Raw genomic sequence first — 24,625 nt, forward strand, 5'->3', positions numbered from 1 at the left:
GAGATGACTGGTTATGGGGAAAATCACAAGAGACTGCTTTTGAGAAAGGCAGAAATCTGTTATGTTCCAATAAACTGCTGTTCTGTATGACCCATGCAAACGTTTAATGTTAGCTTGTGCTGCGTCTTTGTACGGGGTCGGGTTTGTGTAACAACAAGCAAACGCATCGGGAACATTGCAACCGGTTGCTTATGCATCCAGGAGTTTGTCCAAGGCCGAAAGGGCCTACAGCATGATTGAAAAAGAAGCTCTGGCATACATTCACGGGGTGAAAAAAATGTACCAGTATCTGTTTGGGCTTAAGTTTGAGTTAGAAACTGAGCATAAGCCGCTCATATCGCTATTCTCAGAGAGCAAACCAATGCCTTATGCCAATTATTAACACCAATGCCCCTGCTCACATCCAAAGATGGGTACTCACGCTGTTTGCATATAACTATGTAATTCGCCACAGGCCAGGCACAGATAACTGCGCTGATGCTCTCAGTCAGCTACCATTGCCCACTACCGGGGCGGAAATGGCACAACCTGCAGACTTGCTCTTGGTGATGGATGCATTTGAAAATGAAAAGTCACCCGTTACAGCCCGCCAGATCAGGACCTGGACCAGCCAGGATCCTTTACTATCCCTTGTAAAAAACTGTGTCCTCCATGGGAGCTGGTCCAGCGTCCCAGCGAAGATGCATGAAGAGATCAAGCCATTCCAGCGGCGCAAAGACGCGGATTGTCTTTTGTGGGGCAATCGCGTGGTTTTGCCTAAGAAAGGCAGGGAGATGTTTATACATGATCTACACAGTACCCACCCAGGCATAGTAATGATGACAGCTATAGCCAGATCCCATGTGTGGTGGCCCGGCATCGACATTTGGAGTCTTGCATGCGCCAATGCAACACTTGCTCTCAACTGAGCAATGCACCCAGGGAGGCACCGCTAAGTTTGTGGTCATGGCCCTCCAAACCGTGGTCTAGGATCCGCATTGACTTCGCTGGCCCATTTCTAGGCAAAACGTTTTTGGTTGTGGTGGATGCTTATTCAAAATGGATTGAGTGTGTAATAATGTCTGTAAGCACGCCGACTGCCACCATCGAAAGCCTACGAGCCATGGTTTGCCACGCATGGCCTGCTTGATGTCCTTGTCAGCGACAATGGGCCGTGCTTCACCAGTGCTGAATTCATGGAAGCCATAACCCACAATGGGATCAAGTACTTCACATCTGTTCCGTTCAAGCCCGCATCTAATGGCCAGGCAGAACGGGCAATCCAAACCATCAAGCAAAGCTTGAAACGTGTGTCGGAAGGCTCCCTGCAGACCCGCCTGTCCCGAGTCCTGCTCAGCTACCACACAAGACCCCACTCGCTCACCGGGGTTCCCTCTGCCGAACTGTTCATGAAAAGGACACTCAAATCAAGGCTCTCTCTAGTCCACCCTGATCTCCATGATCATGTTGAGGGCAGGCGGTATCAACAAAGCATGTGCCATGATTGCGCAAATTTGTCACGCGATTATGAAGTCAATGACCTTGTATTTGTACTCAACTATGGATATGGTCCCAAATGGCTTGCTGGTACCATCCTAGCCAAAGCAGGGAGTAGGGTGTTTGAAATCAAACTTGCAAATGGACTAACTTGCAGAAGCATTTGGACCAACCAAACTGCGATTCACATACAGCTACGAGCAACCTGAAGAGGACACCACCAAATTTGACCCGCTGATAGACACACAAGTGGCAACCGACATCACGGTTGGCCATGAAGCTGAACTCATCATCCCCAGCAGACCAGCAAGGCCAGCTGTGCAGCAGCCCAGTGAAGGCCCAACCAACTCACCTGCATCTGTGTTTGTACCGAGACGATCAACTAGGGAGCGGAAAACCCCAGATCGTCTCACCCTGTAAATAAGTGTATTGTTAACTTTTTTTTGGGAGGGGGGTAGGTGGGAAGTGATGTTATATATGCAACACCTTGTAACCAGCATTCTACCGCCACCAGAGGGCGCATCTGTTGGAGCCCCAAAGGATCCCAGCATCCCTTGGGAGCACTGCATATAAGCAGGCCTCCCATGCTGTGCCAACACTCTGGAGTCAGAATAAAGAGACTAAGGTTACACTTATTCAAGTCTACAGTACTCAGTCACATTGCTTTATTTGAGACATAACAGTAACGAAGATAGAAAAAAATAGGGAATTACGGATGAAGTGCTTTTTGCATGTTAATTATTTTTGAAGCATGCTGGTACTCCCACAATGGCACAGTGCACTTAGAGAATAAGTAGCTGAACGTACAGATCAGGAAGGTTCTGCTTTGATCCCTGGTGTGCACTGAGTTAGCTGATCTCATCAGGATACCCAATCCTGACTACTCTCCAATGGTGGATCAATAAGCAGTACACATGGTCATGAGGCAAGGGCAGTATCAGAAAGAAAGAAAGACTTGCATTTATATAGCACCTTTCTTGAACTCAGGACATCGTAAAGGGCTTTATAGCCAATTAAGTACTTTTGAAGTGTAGTCACTGTTGTAATGTAGGAAATGCAGCAGCCAATTTGAGCACAGCGCACAGAATAATTATAATTATAATTATAAGCCAGGACACCAGCTTTCCTGCTTTCCTGTTTTTCTTCAAAATAGTGCCATGGGATCTTTTACATCCACCTCAGCGGGTAGACAGAACTTCTTACCCGAAAGATGTCACCTTTGACAGTGCAGCACTCCCTCAGTACAGCACTGGAGTGTCAGCCTAGATGTTGTGCTTAAGTACCTAGAGTGGGATTGGGACCCACAAACTTCTGACTCAGAGGCGAGTGCGCTACGCACTGAGCCACGGCTAATACCTGACAGTGATGCTCCCTGCCTCCCCAGGAGCAAATGACCTCTTGTCACTCGTAGTCAAGGCTGACCTGAGGGGATTAAGAAGTTACCCGTCAGCTCTGGAACCACACTCCAGCAAAGAGTCAACACCTTCAGGGAGGAAACAGAAAGGGAAGTAAATCAGCAAAGAGGAAACAACTGCAGACTCCTATTGTGAAACCATCTAGTTAATGGGATCCGATGACCAACGCATGTCTTTTAAAAATATCATTTGTTGCCTGTTTAGCACAATTAAGCAACTAAAAGACAGGCAAGTGATCCAAAACTCTCACATCACCAGAAATGTAAAATGTTATCCAAATCTGATCAGTAGAGGGCAAGAACATTCCACTGTCAGCTATGAGCATCACAGTTCTGGAAAAAAAAACAACAGAATAAACTTTCTAAGAGCAGAAGTATGTGCAGACAATGCAGACAGGGTGGGGACGCAGGAATTTGGTGAAGAACCCAGGTCTGCACAGGTTGCCAATCTATTTGCTCTCGGTGTTCTGGCAGCAGTTTGGGTGTATACTAATTATGGTCTCTGGGCCGTCCCGGAAATTCTGCCCAGCTCGCCATTCTTAGGCCCAACCATTCCCACACCTGCTGAGAGCAGGCGTGGGTTCCCTACTGGGCCCGAAAGACATTACAGAGCTACAGCAATCATTCCCAGAGGGATTGATTACCTCCGATTACAGTCCCTTTGGGGACAAAAATAAATAAATTAAGTCTTCCTCAGCCTGAGAAGCGCCTTTGGCTCCCTGATCAGAGTGCCAGAGTGCTGCTTCAATTTCCGGTTGGTCACCACTCTTGCTCCTCTTCAGGCCCAGACAATTACCCCAAATATTAACATGACCTCATCCATCCCTGGGATTTAGGACAGGGACAATGGACTTCACAATTGGCAGCCAGAATTCCCATCCAGTTGCACTACAGGAGATGGAGTAGCAAGCGAGAAATTTTAGTTTTTTTAAGAAAACAGTGTTATTCCTGTGAAGTGTCTTTGAAGATACTCACCATGTTATTTACTGAGGAGAGCATAATATTTCAAACTGCAGTTTGATTTCATCAGTCATCAAATGCCTATGTTTCATCAAATAGAACATGTCCAGGAACTATAGAGCAGTCAGCTTAACCATCATCATCGTAGGCAGTCCCTCGGAATCGAGGAAGACTTGCTTCCACTCCCAAAGTGAGTTCTTTGGTGGCTAAACAGTCCAATACGAGAACCACAGACCCTGTTACAGTTGAGACAGACATTCGTCGAGGGAAAGGGCGGGTGGGTCTGGTTTGGCGCATGCACCTTCCGCTGCCTGCGCTTGACCTCTTCATGCTCTTTACGTTGAGACTCGAAGAGTTCAACGCCCTCCCGGATGCACTTTCTCCACCTCGGGCGGTCTTCGGCCAGAGTCTTCCAGGTGTCAGTGGTGATGTCACACTTTAGCAGGGAAGCTTTGAGGGTGTCCTTGTAATATTTCCGCTGTCCACCTTTGGCTCATTTACACTGAAGGAGCTCCGCATAAAGCATTTGCTTAGGGAGTCTTGTATCTGGCATGTGAACTATGTGGCCTGCCCAGCGAAGCTGATCGAGTGTGGTCAGTGCTTCAATACTGGAGATGTTAGCCTGGATGAGGACACTGATGTTGATGCACCTGTCCTCCCAGGAGGTTTACAGGATCTTGCGGAGACATCGTTGGTGATATATCTCCAGCAACTTGAGGTGCCTTCTATACATCGTAAATGCCTCAGATCCATACAGGCACGGCCCTCGATAACGTGGACCATTTCCTATATCTCTGGAGCCTCTTATCAACAAAGGCAGACATTGATGCAGAGATTCAACATTGCCTCCAGTGCGCCAGTGCAGTCTTTGGCCATATGAGGAAAAGAGTGTTTGAAGACCAGGCCTCAAATCTACCACCAAGCTCATGGTCTACAGGGCTGTAGTAATACCTGCTCTCAGCTTAACATCAGTGGTAGGAAGATAATTGAAGCCCGACTAAAGGAGAAAATAGAAAAACATCTAGACACCAAAAATATAATAATTAATACTCAGCACAGATTTCAAAAGGGAAAGTCTTGATTGACCAAATTTATTGAATTGTTTGATGAGATTACAGAGGGAGTAGACAAGGGTAATGTAGCAGATGTAATATATTTAGATTTCCAAAAGGCCTTCAATAAGGTACCAGATAATAGACTAATGAATAAGGTCACAGACTGCAGAGTCAGGGGAAAGATAACCAAGGTAACAGGTAGCTGGCAGGCTGCAAGACAGAAAGCAGAGAATAGGGGTAAAAGGTAGCTATTCACAAAGGCAGAAGGCGGGTAGTGGTATTCTATAAAAACATAAGAAATAGGAGCAGGATTAGGCCATATGGCCCCTCGAGCCTGCTCCACCATTTAATACGATCATGGCTGATCCGATCATGGACTCAGGTCCACTTCCCTGCCCGCTCCTTATAACCCCTTATTCCCTTATCGTTTAAGAAACTGTCTATTTCTGTCTTAAATTTATTCAATTTCCAGCTTCCACAACTCTCTGAGGCAGCAAATTCCACAGATAAACAATCCTCTGAGAGAAGAAATTTCTCCTCATCTCAGTTTTAAATGGGCGGCCCCTTATTCTATTATGCCCTCTAGTTCTAGTTTCCCCAATCAGTGGAAACATCCTCTCTGCATCCACCTTGTCAAGCCCCCTCATAATCTGATATGTTTTGATAGGATCACCTCTCATTCTTCTGAATTTCAATGAGTAGAGGCCAAACCTACTCAACCTTTCCTCATAAGCCAACCCCCTCATCTCTGGAATCAACCTTGTGAACCTTCTCTGAACTGCCTCCAAAGCAAGTATATCCTTTCGTAAATATGGAAACCAAAACTGCACGCAGTATTCCAGGTGTGTCCTCACCAATACCCTGTACAACTGGAGCAAGACTTCCCTGCTTTTATACTCCTTCCCCTTTGCAATAAAGACCAAGCTTCCATTGGCCTTCCTGATCACTTGCTGTACCTGCATACTATCCTTTTGTGTATGTATTTACCCTGTACACTCAATGTACAGTTACATAAGACCAATGAATGTATCTCACACTGTACACAATATGCCTGTACCATCAGAGGGTGCAACAGATGGAGACCTAGAGATCACCTGTACACCGCAGGTAACCAGGTATAAAAGGGGGCCCACGCTACTGTAACCTCATTCAGGAGCTGCAATAAATGGACTAAGGTCACAAAAGTTCAAGTACAATACCTTACCTTGTGGAGCCATTACTACAGCGCCTGCAAACACCACAATTGGCGACGAGAATATGAATTCCATGCGAAAAATGGCTAACCTTGGCAACTTTCAACAATTCGCTGATGGGGAAGATTGGGATGACTTTGTGGAAAGGCTAGAGCACTACTTCATCGCGAATGACCTGGCTGGAAACACACACTTCGCTGGCTGATAAGCGCAGAGCTATCCTGCTCAGCAGTTGTGGGCCCACCGTTCATGGCCTTGTCAGGGACTTGCTAGCCCCAGAGAAGATGACAACAAAAACGTTCGATGAGCTCGTAACCCTGATACAGGAACAGCTTAAGCCAAAAGAGCCAGACACAGGTTCTACACATACCGGCGGCCTGAAGGCCAAGAAATCGCAAAATACGCTGCAGACCTGAGATGATTGGCTGCACCATGTGATTTTGGCAACCACCTCACCGACGCACTGAGGGACATCTTTGTTATCAGAATCGGCCACGAAGGCCTCCTCCACAGGCTGCTCTCTGTTGACACCACTGTCACCCTGCAGAAAGCAATTAGCGTGAGCCAATGGTTCATGGCCTCGGCCTGCGATTCCAGAAGGATCATGACTCAACTTCAGGACTTCAACACAGCAAGTACAGTGAACCGAATGGCACCTTTCAGAGGCAAGACTGTGACCGCGAGCCCTGCAACCCTGAGTCCGCCATAGGGTTCCAACCAGCCAGCCCCATGCTGGCGCTGTGGAGGAAATCACAGAGCCCACCAATGCAGATACAGAGACTATACTTGCAAGGGCTATAACACTAAAGGCCATCTACAGCGAATGTGTAAAATAAATTTTATTCACCGAGTCGCTGAAGAGTTGGCCGATCACCCAGACTCCAGCACTGATGAAGATGAAGAGAGAGTCCAAGAGGCAGTTCAGCCCCAGTAAGAGGTGTACGGAGTGTTTACCTGCTCCACCGAGAGTTCCCCGTTGAAGATAGAAGTAGAAATCAACGATGTTCCAGTCTCGATGGAGGTCGACACAGGGGCGAGCCAATCGTTGATGAACCAGGCGGCCTTCGAGAAACTCTGGGACAACCCTGTCGAACAACCTAACATGCTACCTGTTATGTATGTAACCCTTGGCAACCTGTATTACACCACTACCAGAGGGCCTACCTGTTGGAGTCCCAAGGGATCCCAACATCCCTTGGGAGCACTGTATATAAGCAGGCCTCCCATGCTGTACCAGCACTCTGGAGTTTAATTAAAGGAGCTAAGGTCACACTTACTCATTGCATACAGTACTCAGTTGTATCACTTTATTATGAGCATAACAATTGGTGACAAGATAATGAACAACTATGCGAAAATGCAAAGAACTGTTGGTATCCTGGAGAAATTCTCAGAAGGGGACAATTGGGAGGCCTTCATAGAGCGACTCAACCAATACTTCATGACCAACGAGCAGGAAGGGGACGAGAATGCTGTCAAACGAATGCCGATCCTCCTTACCGTCTGTGGGGCAACAACCTATGGCCTCATGAAGAATCTGTATATGCTGGTCCGGGAGCACCTAAATCTGAAGGAAAGCGTTTTGATGATGAGGTATCGGTTCTACACGTGTCAACGGTCGGAAGGCCAGGAAGTGGCAAGCTACGTCGCCGAACTAAGGCGCCTTGCAGGACATTGCGAATTCGATGGATTCCTTGAACAATACTAAGAGACTTTTTGTGCTTGGCATTGGCCATGAGGTCATCCTTCGCAAACTATTGACTGTTGAAACACCGAACCTGAGCAAAGCCATAACGCTAGCCCAAGCATTTATGTCCACCAGTGATAACACCAAACAAATTTTGCAGCATAAAGAGGTTTCGGCTAGTACTGTACACAAAGTAACGTCGTTTTCAAGCAGGAAGGCATATGGCAGAATGTACACGCCTGCAGCTGCATGACCTCAGATGACCCAGATTCCATCATCAAATGTTAATGCGAGGCAGTTAACAACTTGTTGGCGCTGTGGAGGTGATCATCAGGCCCATCAATGCCGCTTCAAACACTATGCATGCAAAGGCTGTGGAACAAAGGGACAGCTCCAGCGAATGTGCAGACGAGCTGCAAATCCTGCAAACCACCACGTTGCAGAGGAAGGTCCATGGTGGATCAAGCTGAACTAGAGACTCGAACCGAGGAGGCAGAAGTGTACGGGGTACACAGCTTCACCACGAAATGTCCACCGATCATGTTAAAAGTTGAACTGAACAAAATTCCAGTATCCATGGAACGGGACACGGGTGCGAGTCAATCTATAATGAGCAAAAAGGCCTTCGACAGGCTGTGGTGCAATAAGGCACACAGGCCCAAACTTAGCCCCATTCACACCAAGCTCAGAAATTACACCAAAGAGCTGATCCCTGTTATTGGCAGCACAGAAGTAAAAGTCTTCGATGATGGAGCAGTGCACAAACTCCCACTATGGATTGTGCCGGGGATGGCCCCACACTGTCCGGCAGAAGCTGGCTGGAACTGGGATGACATCCGAGCGCTTTCGTCCGTCGACGACGCCTCATGTGCCCAGGTTCTGAGCAGATTCTCGTTGTTGTTTGAGCCAGGCATTGGAAGTTTCCCGGGAGCGAAGGTGCAGATCCACTTGGTTCCCGGTACACGGCCCATCCATCACAAGGCACAGGCGGTGCCATACATGATGGGAGAGGAAGTGGAAATTGAGCTGGACAGGCTGCAGCGAGAAGGCATCATCGCACGGGTGGAGTTCAACGAGTGGGCCAGTCCGATTGTTCTGGTTCTCAAAGGCGACAGCACGGTCAGAATTTGTGGGGACTATAAATTAACGATTAACCGTTTTTCGCTACAGGACCAGTACCCGCTACCCAAGGCAGACGACCTATTTGCGACCCTGGCTGCAGAAAAGACATTCACCAAGTTGGACCTGACCTCAGCCTACATGACGCAGGAGCTGGAGGAATCTTTGAAAGGTCTCACCTGCATCAACACGCACAAAGGCCTGTTCATCAACAACTGATTCCCGTTTGGGATTCGTTCGGCCACGGCAATTTTCCAATGGAACATGGAGAGCCAGCTAAAGTCAGTTCTGTGCACCGTGGTTTTCCAGGACAATATACTGGTCACAGGTCGGGACACCATCGAACATTTGCAGAACCTGGAAGAGGTTCTAAGTCGGCTAGATCGCGTGGGACTCAGGTTGAAACGCTCGCTCGAAGTGTGTTTTCCTGGCGTCAGAGGTCGAGTTCTTAGGAGGAAGATTCACGGCAGACGGCATCAGACCCACCAACGTCAAGACGGAGGCCATCAAGAACGTGCCGAGACCACAGAACGTGATGGAGCTGCGGTCATTCCTGTGACTCCTCAACTATTTCGATAATTTCCTACCCGGATTAAGCACCTTGCTAGAATTCCTACATGTGCTACTGCACAAGGGAGACAACTGGGTATGGGGGAAATCACAAGAGGCTGCTTTTGAGAAAGCCAGAAATATGTTATGTTCCAACAAACTGCTTGTTCTGTATAACCCATGTAAATGATTAGTGCTAGCTTGCGATGCGTCATCATACGGGGTCGGGTGTGTGTTACAACAGGCCAACGAATCGGGCGCATGGCAACCGGTCACCTATGCGTCCAGGAGTTTGCCCAACCGCGAAAGGGCCTACAGCAGGATTGAAAAAGAAGCTCTGGTGTGCGTTTACAGGGTGAAAAAATGCACCAGTATCTGTTTGGTCTCAAGTTTGAGCTAGAAATGGACCATTAGCCACTCATACCACTATTCTCAGAGAGCAAAGGGATTAGAACCAATGCCTCTGCCCGCATCCAAAGATGGGTGCTCATGCTGTCTGCATACAACTATGTAATCCGCCACAAACCAGGCACAGAGAACTGCGCTGATGCTCTCAGTCAGCTACCATTGCCCACTACCGAGGTGGAAATGGCACAGCCTGCAGACTTGCTCTTGGTGATGGATGCATTCGAAAATGAAAAGTCACCTGTTATTGCCCGCCAGTTCAAGACCTGGACCAGCCAGAATCCTTTACTGTCCCTGGTAAAAATCTGTGTCCTCCATGGGAGCTAGTCCAGGGTCCCAGCGGAGATGCATGAAGAGATCAAGCCGTTCCAGAGGCGCAAAAATGAAATGTCCATACAGGCGGATTGTCTTTTGTGAGGTAATTGTGTGGTTTTGCCTAAGAAAGGCAGGGAAATGTTCATACGCGACCTACACAGTACTCACCCAGGCATAGTAATGATGAAAGCTGTAAGAGATAAATTGTAAGGTTACAAATAGGGGGTTAGAGTTATGCTGAAAGTAGTGAACTTATCACATTCCCATTATTTCCTCCATATCCCGTTGATCTTTTGTTGGTCTCCTCTTTGCTTTCACCCCTCCTTTTCCTGTGGCGTGGCTTCTCCCTGTACCTTAAGCATGTTTACTTCCTCAGGCCCGACTTGGGCTTCCCCGGCCAGTGTACCTGTCTCTGCCACTCGCTTGGTGTTTCATCTGCCCATGCATTCCCCTGTTGATGTTGATCGCACACTCTTGGGGTAGGAGGGTGGCTTCTACTAATCTTTTAACAATCTCCTCATGTTTAATCAGCCCTCCTCCTGAGGTCATGTATCCCCGTCTGCTCCAGGCTTTCATATAATCATGCACTACTCCAAAAGCATATCGACTGTATAGATGTTTACTCGGTTTCCCCTAGCCAGCCTCAGAGCTTCAGTGAGAGCCACTAATTTAGCCACGAGCTGATTGACCCCCTTCAAACAGCCCTTCCATTTTGACCTGTCCGCTGCTCTAGCACCGAGACCCATCTACATATAGACCCATGTCTGTCCCCTCAAGTTTAACTACTTCCCTCGTCTGTCGGGCTACACTGATGCGCGTCTCCCTGCATGATGATCCATCCTGCGGGGTTGTTACAGTTGTCTTTTATTGTTGCCGTCCTGTTCGGGGGGTTAAGAGCATTCTTCCCACCTTGCCCTTCACGTGTCGGATATCGTTTTTAGCCTTCCTGTGTTAAGCAATTCTCCTAAGGTATGCTGTGTATGTATCCCGACATTACTGTGCCACTGACCTATGCCTGTCCCTATGTAATGGTCTTTACTGTGGTGAGTACAGATGTGGAAGGGCCTATTCTGGCCGGGTAATCCCAGGGCTGGAGCACTTGTGAGAGCTTGTTTTAACCTTACAACCACAATTTCTTGATCTTTCTGCAGTCGTTGAATAGCCCTAGTACCTGCCTGGCCCCTTTCAAGGTTCCTGGACTGGCCATTGATTGAATTGTTGCCTTTCTGTCCTTAGGCATCCGTCATGTATTCGAGATATTACTTCGCTCCTTCCCACCTGCACCTTCCTAGGATTTATTTTTAACCCTGCACTCTGTATAGCTCCTAGCATTGTAGTTAAAGCTAGTATGTGTTGTTGTTCTGTGCTGGAGGCAATAAGGATATCATCCACATCCTGCAAAAGAGTGCTCCCATCTTGGCCTGTTGTGGGCCTCGCCTTCCTGCTCCTCCTCCCTTATTGCAGCTAAAACATCAGGCGAGCTGCTCAGGGATGTGTCTCCTCCCCCTTCATCTCTGCTGGTATTTTTGCTATTTTCTCCCTTTGTTTTGACTTTAACTCCACTACATGATCTGCCCATTCTAAGGTTTCATCATAATCATCTCCTATCTTAAATCCTAACTTAATTATCTTTTGATGTGCCTCTCCTAGTCCGTCTTTAAACATTTTCAAGAATGCTGCATCATTTTTGTCGGGGTCATCAGCCCCAGAGTGGTTTTTGTATTCAATCCACTTTCGTTCCCCGTACTCTGCTACCCTTTCGCCTGCCTTTTGAGTGACTCTATTCTACTCCAATCTTTTGTCAGAATTCTGTATTTCTACTATTTTGCTTTAGGGGTTGGTAACTTATTCAATAGAATTTATCTCTCCTGTGGGCTGAGAGGTACCTCCTGTATGGTAATGTGGGCTGCTCTATGTCCATTGGTGGGAATGGTGGTAGTGCGTATCGGTGCCGCTGATAAATAGCCATTATCATGTGCTGGGGGTCACTCTACTCTGCACTCGTTATCCCAGTCTGGTTTACTGTTAGCTTGGGTTTGTGGACTACACTTACCCACCATGGGGTACATTGGCTGTATTACTGTATGGCTATGGCTATACACTGCACTATCCATCTGGTCCTGTCTTTATCTCTTGCAGCTTATTTATCTTAGCTTCTAACTCTTGAATTTGTTTTGTTTGAGTATCGATCTGTCCTCTGTGTTAGATCTCTTAATTTCCAATGAAATACGAACTCCGGTTGTAGTTTTAATGTAACTTTATTTTGGCAGCAGCAACAAGCTTCTGGCTTTAAGCCAGGCCTTTGTCCTTCTGAGACCACATGGTACTTATACCTGGTGCAATTTACAGAAAAGAACTCGCCTTCTTTGACCTTATTGGCTCATTTGATAGTCTTTTAACCTTTAATTGGCTCGCTACCCAAAGGTTCTAAAATGTCAAGTTGATTGATGACTTAATGCAATGTGCTCAGTTGCACGTAGACATGGGAGTCTGTGTTTTCTCAACCTGTCTAAATGCGGCCTGTTTGAATTCTCTATCAATCCCCCCTTTGATTCTTTCACAAACTGAATCATAAAACAAAAGGGAACACTGGTTAAAAATTCTACAAAATAATTTCATACATGTTAATAGAGTTTCCTTCTAAAATTTGTTGATGTGTTTCGCCACATGTCCGGACTAGTAGCTTCCACACAAATTTACACCAACCCGAGTTCCATCATGGCCACAATGGAAGTCTGGTTTTAGTAGGTTAATTAACCTTATTCCAATTTAATCCAAATCAATATCTTAATTCAACCAGTAAACAACCTTCCCTTAAGCATAACATACTCCTGTGCCACGTACAGATGGTCTGCTGGGACCTGCAAGGTGTCTCACATGCGGGGCAGCAGCTACAGCTGCCTGGTTGCAACAACAGTTAATCAACATAAACAAACAATATAAAAGTAAAATAATTACAACGAATAGAATTAAACCTTCCACCAATGAAGTTCCTATTGAACCCAGCCATTCAGTGGCTCCGCTCCACAAAGTGAATGATGGGGGTTGCTTAAGATTTTCTACCTCCTTTTGGATATGCTCCGCTAAGTGGGTAATTTCTTCGGAGCTATCTGGGATATATGTGCAACACTCAGTTCCGAGTAGGGCGCAAGTACCTCCCTTTTCAGCCAGGATGTAATCAAGGGCCAGTCTATTCTGTAGGGCTACTGTGCGGATTGCTACCATTTCTGCATTGATTTTAACTAGGGCCTCTGAGATATCATTGGCTACCCGTTCCACAACGGATGCCATGTTAATGGATTCCTTTGCCAGTCTGGCGGTCCCATACCTGGGGATCAGAATTGCGAAGAACCTCTCTGTTTCTGTGATAGCTCTCTTAGGACGGTGTAAATGTTGCGACAGTGACTTTATATGATACATATAAGGCACAATGTAGGCTAAATAGCAGGATCCCGTCCAAGTCTGGGGCAGCCAAGGGTAGGCCTTGTGGCCACACATCCAATAGGTGCCATTATAGGCAATGAAGGTTAGCTGTTTCTTTGTCAGCAACACTCAGGGGCCTGCCCAGGCTTTTCCATCTGTTTTATTCAGAATCCCCGTTACGTTAAAAATTCCCACATCGGCCCAGTTTGGACGGCACCGTGGCTTGATTACATTATAATTCCGGGAGCAGTTACTATACCCCATATTTTGGCCTCCTTTGATGTTTCTAATCAGACAGACCGATTCCTCCGGTCTTCCTATTCCCGTTGTATTAGTGATAACAAAAAATGGGGGCCGTTTGGAATTATTGTAGCATGGTTGGTATCCCCCTTCAAAGGTAGTCAGATTGTAACCTGCTGACTTCCATTTACATGCCCAGTTTTCCGTATCCTGAAACGCATTGCCTGTTTTGTTTTGATTAATTATCCACTCAGTCATTTCCGAGATATTCAAGGGAACTGGCCTCAAGGGAATCCCTCCCTTTGAGTGAATAGGAATATGCGCACATACCCAACAACTAGAAATGTTACCTTGTTTGGCATAAATGTATGACATATATAAAAAGGTATTTACATGTAATTCCCTTGGTACTCTACTATTTCCCTTTGGTGCAGAGGGTCGGCTCGTAAGAAGTAGGCCTATGCCTAGAATACCGACAGTCAGTAATTCAGTAAATTTATACATTTTGGCAAAAAGTAATTGTCCTTATTAGATTTCAGCTTCAGTTACGAATGCTCGTTTAACATGTGAAGCGTGGATCCAGGCTTTCTTTCCTTGGACTTTAACAGCTGCCTGGGTGGCTAATAACACTTGATAAGGTCCCTCCCACTTGGCACCCAAAGGTTCTTTATGCAACTTTTTCACATACACCCAGACTCCCGGGATGATGTCATGTCCTCCTTCGGGTGGATTACCCCAAGCTGTCGATACCTGTCGGGAAACAGGACTAATAGCATTGGTTAGGTTCTGACAGTATGATAACAAAGTGTCACTCATTAAGTGAACATCAGCTTTCCTTAAATCAATAGTTCCTGGCAGCGACATGGGTCTTCCTGTTATAATTTCAAATGGGCTTAGACCTGTAGTTCTGTTCGGGGTTGTCCTAATGCTACATAGCACTATTGGTAATGCCTGGGGCCATGGTGTTCCTTCTTGGTGATATTTGGCAAGCCGTTGTTTCAGAGTTCGATTCATTCGTTCTACTTGTCCTGATGATTGTGGATGATAAGGACAGTGTAAATCCCACGTAATGTTCAGTAACCTACAGATTTCTTGGCAGACAGCACCTGTCAAGTGTGTTCCCTGATCTGAGTCAATGCTACTCGGGACTCCCCATCGGGGAATGTAATCCTTACACAAGACCTTTGCAGTGTGATTGGCTGTGGCTCTTTTAGTTGGGACAGCTTCTACCCATCTAGAGAATCTGTCAACCATGACAAGAATGTTAGTGTATCCTTGGCATGAAGGAAGAGATATATAATCAACCTGCAGATGCTGGAATGGTCCGACAGGGGCAGGGGGCCTCAGTTGTGGCATTACCATGATGGGTCCAGAATTATTTTTCTGGCAGACCACACAGCGGTCTGCTACCAGCTGGGCATGTTTTTAAAATCCGCGACCCCAACAGCTTTTCTGGAACCATGCCGTCATCTGTTGTGAGGCCAAGTGTCCCCACAAGTGGATCTGTTGGGCTAAAAAATGCATAAGCACTTGTGGCGCGACTGGCTTGTCGGTAACTCTTTGTCTCCAGACACCATCTTCGCATAGCTTAATTCCTGCCTCAATCCATGTCCATTTTTCCTCTCGGGAGGACTCGCCTTGCATTGTTTGAAGATCTCGTGTCAGAGTCCTGAGTGCTTTCAATCTGCACATCTGTGTTGGTTCTTCTGGGGCAACGCCCTGTGAGGCGGCATCTTTAGCTGCTTGGTCGACTAGGGCATTTCCCTGTGCTTCTGTGGTATTTTCCTTGGTATGGGCCTTACACTTCAGGATGGACACCTCCTGATGCAATTGTATGGCCTCCAGTAAGTCTCGGACTTCTTTTCCATTTCGGATAGGTGTACCAGCAGCAGTGAGGAATCCTCTTTTCCGCCATAACAGACCAAAGTCGTGAGCGACTCCAAAAGCATAACGCGAATCTGTGTCGACATTAGCTGTCTGTCCTTCTGCTATTCGACATGCTTCTGACATGGCCCATAACTCGGCCTGTTGTGCTGACGTTCCTGAGGGTAAACATCCTTTTGCCACTACCTCATATAAGGTTGTAACTGCCCATCCTGCTTTTCTGGTACCATTGTCAACAAAGGAGGAACCATCTGTAAACAAGATGAGGTCTGGGTTATGCAGAGGCTCCTCTGCTGCTAAGGCTGCTTCTTCTGTTTCTTTTAAAATCTCCACGCAGTCATGCTCTTCACATTCTCCCCCCTCTTACTCCCTCGATTCTGACATCGGGAGCATAGTTGCGGGGTTAACCGGGCTGGCCCGGACGATATGGAGATTAGGAGCTTCCAAAACTGCTGTCCAGCGGGTCCATCTAGCTGCCGTCACCTGAGACATTCTATTCATAGACAGCAAAGCATGTACGGTGTGGGGACACTTGACAATCAGCTTTTGGTCGAGGACTAGACCCGCAGTGATCATTACCGCTCGACATGTAGTTTCCATGGCCCTTAGGCAACTTCCCCATCCGAGGGCTACCGCATCCAGTTTTGCCGAATAATAGCCAATAGGTCTTTGCCGATCCCCATGCTCTTGTGTCAGTATAGCTGTCATGTATCCTTCTTTCTCATGGACAAACAGGGTAAATGGCTTCCCACTGTCGGGGATTCCCAGAGCCGGTGCCGAACACAAAGCCTTTTTCAAACTCAGGAAGGCCTCTTGCTGTTCCTTAGTGAGGGTGATGGCTTCTTTAGAGGCACGTTTCCCCTTTAAAATATCATTCAGTGGCTGAGCAAGCTGTGTGAAGGAGTCAATCCAATTTCTGTTAAAGTTACACAATCCCAAAAAAGACCTTAGTTCCTGAATAGTGGTGGGTTTTTTAGCAGCCCGAATGGCTGCCGTTCTATCCTGGGTAAGTTCTCTCTTTCCTTATGAAATCTTTTGTCCCAGGTATACAACCTCTTCTTGGGATATTTGTGCTTTGTCGTTGCTGGCTTTATGTCCTTTCAGCCAAAGGTGGTCCAGCAAAGCTCGTAAATCTTGTTCATGCTGTTCTTCCGTGTTTGAAGCTAGCAGGATATCGTCTACATATTGGATGACTGTGGATGACAGGGGAGGTAATTCTCGCAAATGGCTTTGTAAAGCCATGTGGAATACTGTAGGGCTGTTGTGAAAACCCTGCGATAACTGGGTCCAAGTATACTGCTGTCCTTGGACCGTGAAAGCAAACCACTGTCGAACCTCCGGTGCCAGAGGCACCGACCAAAATCCGCTGGCCATATCTATAACCGAGAAATATTTATGTTCCGGTTTGAGGGCATTAAAAATGGTGGAGGGATCTGCGACCAAAGGAGCTTTTTGATCAATACACTGGTTAGCTTTCCTATAATCGACAGTCAAACGCCAAGTCTCATTAGATTTCTGTACCGGCCACACGGGGCTATTGGAGGAGCTATGCGTTTTAATAAGCACCTCTTGTTTCTCCAATTGCTGAATAACCGGTACGATTCCCACGATGGCAGTTGGACTGATGGGATACTGTTTAGTGCATGGAGGCTTGGTCTCGGTAAATGATGCAGGCTCCATCTGGAGTAGGCCACAATCGTTCTTATCTTTAGCCCATATCGGGTGTTCCTTTAATTCTTCTTTCTTCAAAGTTCTAATTGACCATGCCACCCGACCATTCTCGAAATGCAACGATGAATCTATTTGGATTAGAACGTCCATTCCCAAAAGGGGTTGATCTACTGGGCCTATCCAGACCGGCGTGGTTAGTTCATGAGGACCCAGCCCTATAAGTACCAGTGTTGTCCTTTTAATTTCCATTTTATGGCCCCCAACTCCATAGGCTATACGTGCTCTACCATCCAACGACAAAAAATTTCCATATTGTAGGGGTAAGCATGTTAATTCCACCCCTGTGTCTAAAAGACAGTCCACATCCTTATCGCCCAACCTCACAGTTATATATAGCCCATCTCCCCTTTGTTGTATTAGTGCGAGGACGGGGGGCCAGGGTGGCCTCTAATAATTTTTTGCTATCCCAAGTAACTCCTTCTGTTGTTGTATTGTCAGGCGCTTAACTGCTTCTATGAGGTCATTATCTTGTGACAAGCCTGGTTTGTTGGTTGAATTGTATCCCTGGCTGCGTCCTCTTCCCCGGCCGCGACCTTTCTTTTTTGCCCTGCACGTCTTGGCCCAGTGACCTTCTTTCCCACAATAATGACATTTTCCGGGTAATTTTCCTAATAACTGTTTATCGGAATCCTGGGATTTCCATCCCATAGCCTGTACAGCTCGGACTTTAGCTCCCATATCCCGATCTAATTGGTTACATCGATCCACCAAGGTAGTTCCTCTACCTTCCCAGTCCGTTAACACTACCTTAAGCATTTTGGACAGTTCTAGCTTTCGACCTGTCACGAAAGCTGCTTTCAGGGGTCCAAACACTGGTTCATCCATTTCCTCATCCGTATTATTCATACCCGAATGTTCTAGCCACGTGCATCTAAACCGCTCGTCATACTCCAGGACCTCCTCTGTTCCTTTCTGTTGGCACGCTGCAATTTTTCCCCAGTCTGTCTTAGCTGGACTGAAGGCTTGCAGCCAATGTTTAATCGCTTCCCACCCTGCGTTTAATTCTTGCTCATCCTGCTCCAAAGCTTCTTCAACTTGACGTACAATTTTCTTCCCTGTGTTTTTGACACCATTATGGTCAAAATTTGCACTCCGTCCCAGGGATGAAGTGGATATATATTTCTTAAGCGGTCCAATTGGTCCTACATTTTTATTCCCTCTTTCTTTGGATTGGGCAATTCCTTGGACCATTTATCAATTTTCTCTGGGTCTGCCGGATCATGAACTAAGCATTCTCCATACACCCTTTTCTTCATTTTTTTGGTTCCGCCCTCATCCGCAGTCTCTTCCGATTTGACTGCAACTCGTCTTTTTTTAAACGGGGCAAAGCGCACCCCTAATTCTTCATCCTCCGACCCTGTATCGTCGGAGGATTCAGAATCCATATCTATTCCTCGGTCGTGTCTTCGGGTTTGCGCTTTTAATTTATCCAAACATGGGTACCCTGGGAATTGACCGATACATTTTCCTTTTCCTAACACTGTCTTTTTACCGAATGATTTTTTCCATTCTTTAATTTCACCTTTAAGATCTTTAACTTCCGCTTCCGACTTTTCAAGTTCAAGTCTTTTCTGTCGGAGCTGTTCACAAACAGCTTGCAATTGGTCCTTTGTACTGGTCAGTTCTCGATCATGTTGGGAACGCATTATAATTTCATTCCGCTTTCGGATCTTTCCCATAACGGCTAGGGACCATCTAGTTCGCTCTTTATTTTTCATACGGGTCGTTTTTCCCCGCGACCTTTTAATCTCGTCCAAGGACCATTGTCCTTTGGAGGTTACGTACTTTTGTTCGATCTTAATACAGGTTTTAGATAAGTTGAATTGTTGCTCTGTGTATTCTTTCAACTGTTCAAGGACTTCGTCTAGCGAAACCTCAGGTGGTGCCTGTCCACCTTTAACAGTTGTAGGCAATTTTCTGCTCTTATCTCCTGCTGCCATAATACTGATTTCTTTACTGGGGTCTTGAGTCATAGGCTTTCCAGCCAATCAGTAGGTCGGTGATTAATTAACGAACACACCACCGAAGTTAGACGTCTATGGGACCTCGAGCCGACTACCAACCGGAGGGTTCGCAAACCGGAGGCTTTCGGAATCGCATAGAAGGAGAGACGAATTTAGACTTTTGACCGAGGACTTTTATAAAGAGGAGTCCTTACCTCAGTATGTAGGTCCGATGTCCAAAATTCAGTTTCTTCCCTCAGCGATCCTGTTCGTGACGCCAAAATTGTTAGATCTCTTAATTTCCAATGAAATACGAACTCCGGTTGTAGTTTTAATGTAACTTTATTTTGGCAGCAGCAACAAGCTTCTGGCTTTGAGCCAGGCCTTTGTCCTTCTGAGACCACATGGTCAAAATGGCTGTACTTATACCTGGTGCAATTTACAGAAAAGAACTCGCCTTCTTTGACCTTATTGGCTCATTTGATAGTCTTTTAACCTTTAATTGGCTCGCTACCCAAAGGTCCTAAAATGTCAAGTTGATTGATGACTTAATGCAATGTGCTCAGTTGCACGTAGACATGGGAGTCTGCGTTTTCTCAACCTGTCTAAATGCAGCCTGTTTGAATTCTCTATCACTCTGTAGCAGGTGAGTATTATTACTTAGGCTTTCTTTGTTTTATTTTTATGCTGACTACCCACCATTTCCTCTGTCTGTCAGGTGAGTCTTCTATCTTTTATTAAGAAATCCAAATTAATAATGTCCAGTACAAAACAGCTGTCAATGGAAAGGGTTAACTCCTGTGTAAGAAGTCTTGATGTCATTACGTGACTTTGCGTAATCATCCGAAAATTGTTTCCCAAGTCTTTATGTTTTCAAGACTTGCTTAGAAATTAGGAATCCATTAAAACAGCAGAAATCATTAGTAAAGTTGTCATAATAAAACCTTCTCATAGGTAAAGATAGCATTTTAGTTTAAACTCCAATTTCTCCAAACTTCCAATTCAAATACTTGCCAAAGATTTTTTCATTGATTTAAAACAACATCACACATTTTTAATAGCTATTTTGATTACTGAAATCCAATTTTCACACAAGCTATATACATTCCAGCATTTTGTTTCTTTATGGTCGCCTTCACTGAGCAAATTTTGTGCTTTATTTCTCTCGGCACAAAATCTAAACTTCCGTGCCGGTTACGTCGTTTTAAAAAATGTTCTAATTCCCAATTTTTTCTTTCTGTGCTGAGTTTGCATAGTTTAGATTTTTTTCCTTTTGAATCCGAACTTAATCATTTGTTTTGTTCCTCTAGTCTATAGTTAAACATCTTTGTTTCTCTTTCTCGGCACAAAACTTCTGTGTCTAATTTAACTCGTAAGTTTTTATATTTAAACCAATTTCTTTTTCACAGCCAATTTAAATCTCCTTTCTTCAAATTAGGTTTTGTATTTTGATGATCTTCCTCCAGTCCATTTTCCTAAACATCTTTGTTTCTCTTTCTAGCAGCTGCAGCTTTCTAGGTCGCATTTTTATCTTTTGATAAAAAAACGCTGTCCTTTGTAAATTTAATGAGTTTTTCCAGTATTTTTCTTTTCTTATATTAATTTTCCATTTTTCTCAGCTTGCATTTTATCCCACTGGCCAGTTTTCTTCGGATCCTGGGGTCCCACCCCCTTTTTAGGTTGTATTCCTTCTTGTTTGCGCTGCGCACGATCAATACCGGCTTCTCCGTGTTATTACCCTGTCACGCTTCAGGACATACACCTGATTTTTCCTCTGACGATCGCTGGGGTTCTCTCCCCCTTAGGTTGTAATTACTTCGTTTTCAGGCAATACACCTATCCCACCCTTGGTTTTTGTCCCTCTGTGTTTTGTTATAATTTGTTCTACAGATTACCCCTTCTAATTCTTTATACAGATTATCTCCTTCCCTGTCAATGCTACAGCTGCAGGTGGTACAAGATCTACTCACTGCTATTCAGCTGTCACATCATCCAGGTCAGAGGGTCTTGAGAATGCATCCAGGGGAGTCTATTAAATTTATACCATGGGTACGTCCATACAGGTAGAACCAACATGATAAGCTCGATGTCCAGATGCTGGTGGTGGAAGGGAATGGGTAGAGATATAGAGGACCACTTTAGAAGGTGCGTGATATGTGCAAAATACAACCTAGGGGAAAAAGTAAAGATCAGAATGGGACATCAACCCCGACCAAAAGGACCCTGGGAAAAATTGCAGATGGATTTTACTGGACCATTCATTATCCAGCAACAAAGGGAGGACATAAAGCCTAGAAGTAATAGACCAGTTTACGAAGTGGGTAGAGGCTTTCACCACTAGAAATTGTTCAGCAGAAACCGTGGCCAGGATCCTAGCAGAAGAAATAATACCCCGATGAGGAATGCCACTACAGTTGGACTCAGATCAGGGTACACACTTCACAGGGAAGGTGATGAAACAGGCCTGCGCGTTACTAGGGATCAGGCAAAAATATCCCGTATCAAAGAGACTGGAAAGGGATGGGTAGACAGGATACCCGGAGTACTAATGAAGCTCAAGGCAACCCCGAGTCAGACGACAGGACTGACACCTTTTGAACTAAAAAAAAGACAGGATACAGAAATTTGTAATGGAACTCTTTAACAGTTACATGATTTAAAGACACAGGCTAGAGATTAGCAAATCAAGGACTGAGAGAATGACACTAGGGAACAGAAGTTCCAAACACCCCAGATAGGCAGTCAGGGGATTACCCCAGAGAGGTCCGGGCTCTCACCCAAGTGGACCGGACCCTATCAGGTAATAATGGTAAGTTATGGTAGTTATAAGGAGTATCGGCAAGTGGAAACAGTGGACCAAGTTAAAAAAGCATGGTCATTAACTAACCAGTGACGACCGGGAAATATTGTTTTTTGCAGGGCTCTAGTGCTCGTGGAAACAACATGGGGTAACGCAGTCTCATATCAAGGACAAGAGGCTGAGTGATGGCAAGGCCTTTATTACAGGAACTCGAGCGACATTAGTTTAATAAAGAATCAAAAACACTGATGGTGACAGACGGAGCAACAATAGACTTAAATAACGCGCATAAAACAACGTAACAAGGAAACAAAATAACAATGGGGATGGGCCAGTAATACGGGACCACAATTAGTGGGAATAAGACCATGGTGTGTTTTATAATCAGAAGGGACAAAGATACTGCACCCGGAGGAAGAGGGTACAACACGGCCCCACCCATTAGTTTAGCAACAGTGAGCACTACCGGGGCCTTGACCATCATACCCCCAGCGCTACAAACCTGTCCAACTATGAATGCTGGGGCAAAAGAGAAATTGATAAGGCAGACCAAGGACAAGAAAAACTTCGGGGTACGTCAGCGAATAATTACTGTATTTCTAAATTTAAACACTATAACCACCCCCACCTTCTGCGGGTTAAACACTATAAGCCTGTATAGAAACCTGAACCTGCAAGCACTTAAAGGCCCTGAATCAAAAACCATGAAGTTTAATGTGGAAAGAGGGTCAGGTAAAAAACGGGCCCGTGAAAAAGAGGGATACTAGAAATGATACATGGTGGGATACGCGGCGGGATACGCGGCGGGAGTTGTGACGGTAAACACTATAGACCTACACATGATAGATGATCGCGTTAACGTCCTGACATGAACCTTACAGGGATTACTGGAAAGGGATGAGGATAATGAAAAGATACAGGCATTACTGGGTAATGGCGCAGAAAGGGAATTATTACACGTGGCCCACACATTGCGAGACCATGCCAGAACTATAAATAAATAGAGCAGAACGGAACTTAAGTAAAACCATACAGACAGAACTAGTATGTACAGGATATGGAGCATGGTTGCTCAATGGAATACAACATAACCTAGAGCAGCTTCAGAATGGTAAGGTGCCGGATTGGATAACACGATGCATTTACCAACTGGACCTTGGACAAAAATATGATTCATGCCTGCGAGGTGCGGAGAAACAGTCATGCTTGGGTCCCAAAGGCCAGATTTGTAACTGGACATTTAAATATAATAGGTTTTGTATTGTCTATACCACAGCATAATGTGACAAAGGGAGATCCTCTATAGCAAACAATGTAGGAAAGATAAGAAATCAAACTCGCGTGCGGTACCATGACAAACCAGAAATGTAACTGAAGAGAACAATAATACTAAGAATCTCAGCATAGCTGATTGTTATAAAAATAACCAAGTTGCTTTATGTCGAGATCCACTAAGAATAATCAAAGAGGACTGTGGATATGACCATGTGGACGGGTGCACATTGAGTATCACCCCACTAACACAGGACTACTAAATTATCGCTGTTCCACGAGGAAATGGAGATTGATGTGTGAGCACCACGGCAACTGAAATGAAGAAAGGAACACTTCATGCACCATTATGGATATTGACTTCTGCTTTACTCCGCTTGACGAGAGAGATATAAATGGGTTTATTATAACCCCTGAGCTTAAGGAGGAAAGATCGATGGGACAATGATGGACATTACCTGAGGAGGTTATGCGAAGGCCATCGGGCCGCAAGGAAAACCGATACTCGAACTGAAAGAGGAACAAACTCGAATGAATTGGACACCATTCGACAACATATATGATACCCCAGGTGGGGCAGAAATTCGGCAGAATAGAGAAGACCCCAAGTGGAGGAAAGATAGAAGAAACAGAGGATACCCCAGGCAGGTCATAATTCGAACACCAAGAAAATGTTGGCTAGAAAGGATTTATACATGAACTATGCTGGACTCAATGTACTGGTTGTAGCGCAAGGGAACTAATCTTGCTAGTATTATCCTGTAAAAAGATGTAACCGACTTAAGAGGCAGGCCCTAGCCCATACTATAGTTAAAACATTGAATAAAGGGAAATCAGACAGTCCGGCAGAAAGGACTAACTTAGTATAACCTTGATGGGAAAGCCAACAGTTAGATCCTGCAGCTCGGGAAGTAGCGCTACCCAAGCGAAAGGACAACCCTGGAAGCTCACCGTGAGGTATTAATTGGGAAATGGCCTATCTTGGGCATATAGCCAAGGGCCATTAGTGGGGAATTGAAAGAGATAAATTGTAAGGTTGTGACATGTTCTTACTATACAGTATAAATGCACACAAGGCCCATACTTGAGAGAAGGTCACTCTGTGACCAGTTACCTTTATTACAAAAGTTCTCAAGTGAAGAAGGTGGGTGGAGCTTCC

This window comes from Pristiophorus japonicus, chromosome 11, assembly GCF_044704955.1.
Source record: "Pristiophorus japonicus isolate sPriJap1 chromosome 11, sPriJap1.hap1, whole genome shotgun sequence".
NCBI classification, from domain to species: domain Eukaryota; kingdom Metazoa; phylum Chordata; class Chondrichthyes; family Pristiophoridae; genus Pristiophorus; species Pristiophorus japonicus.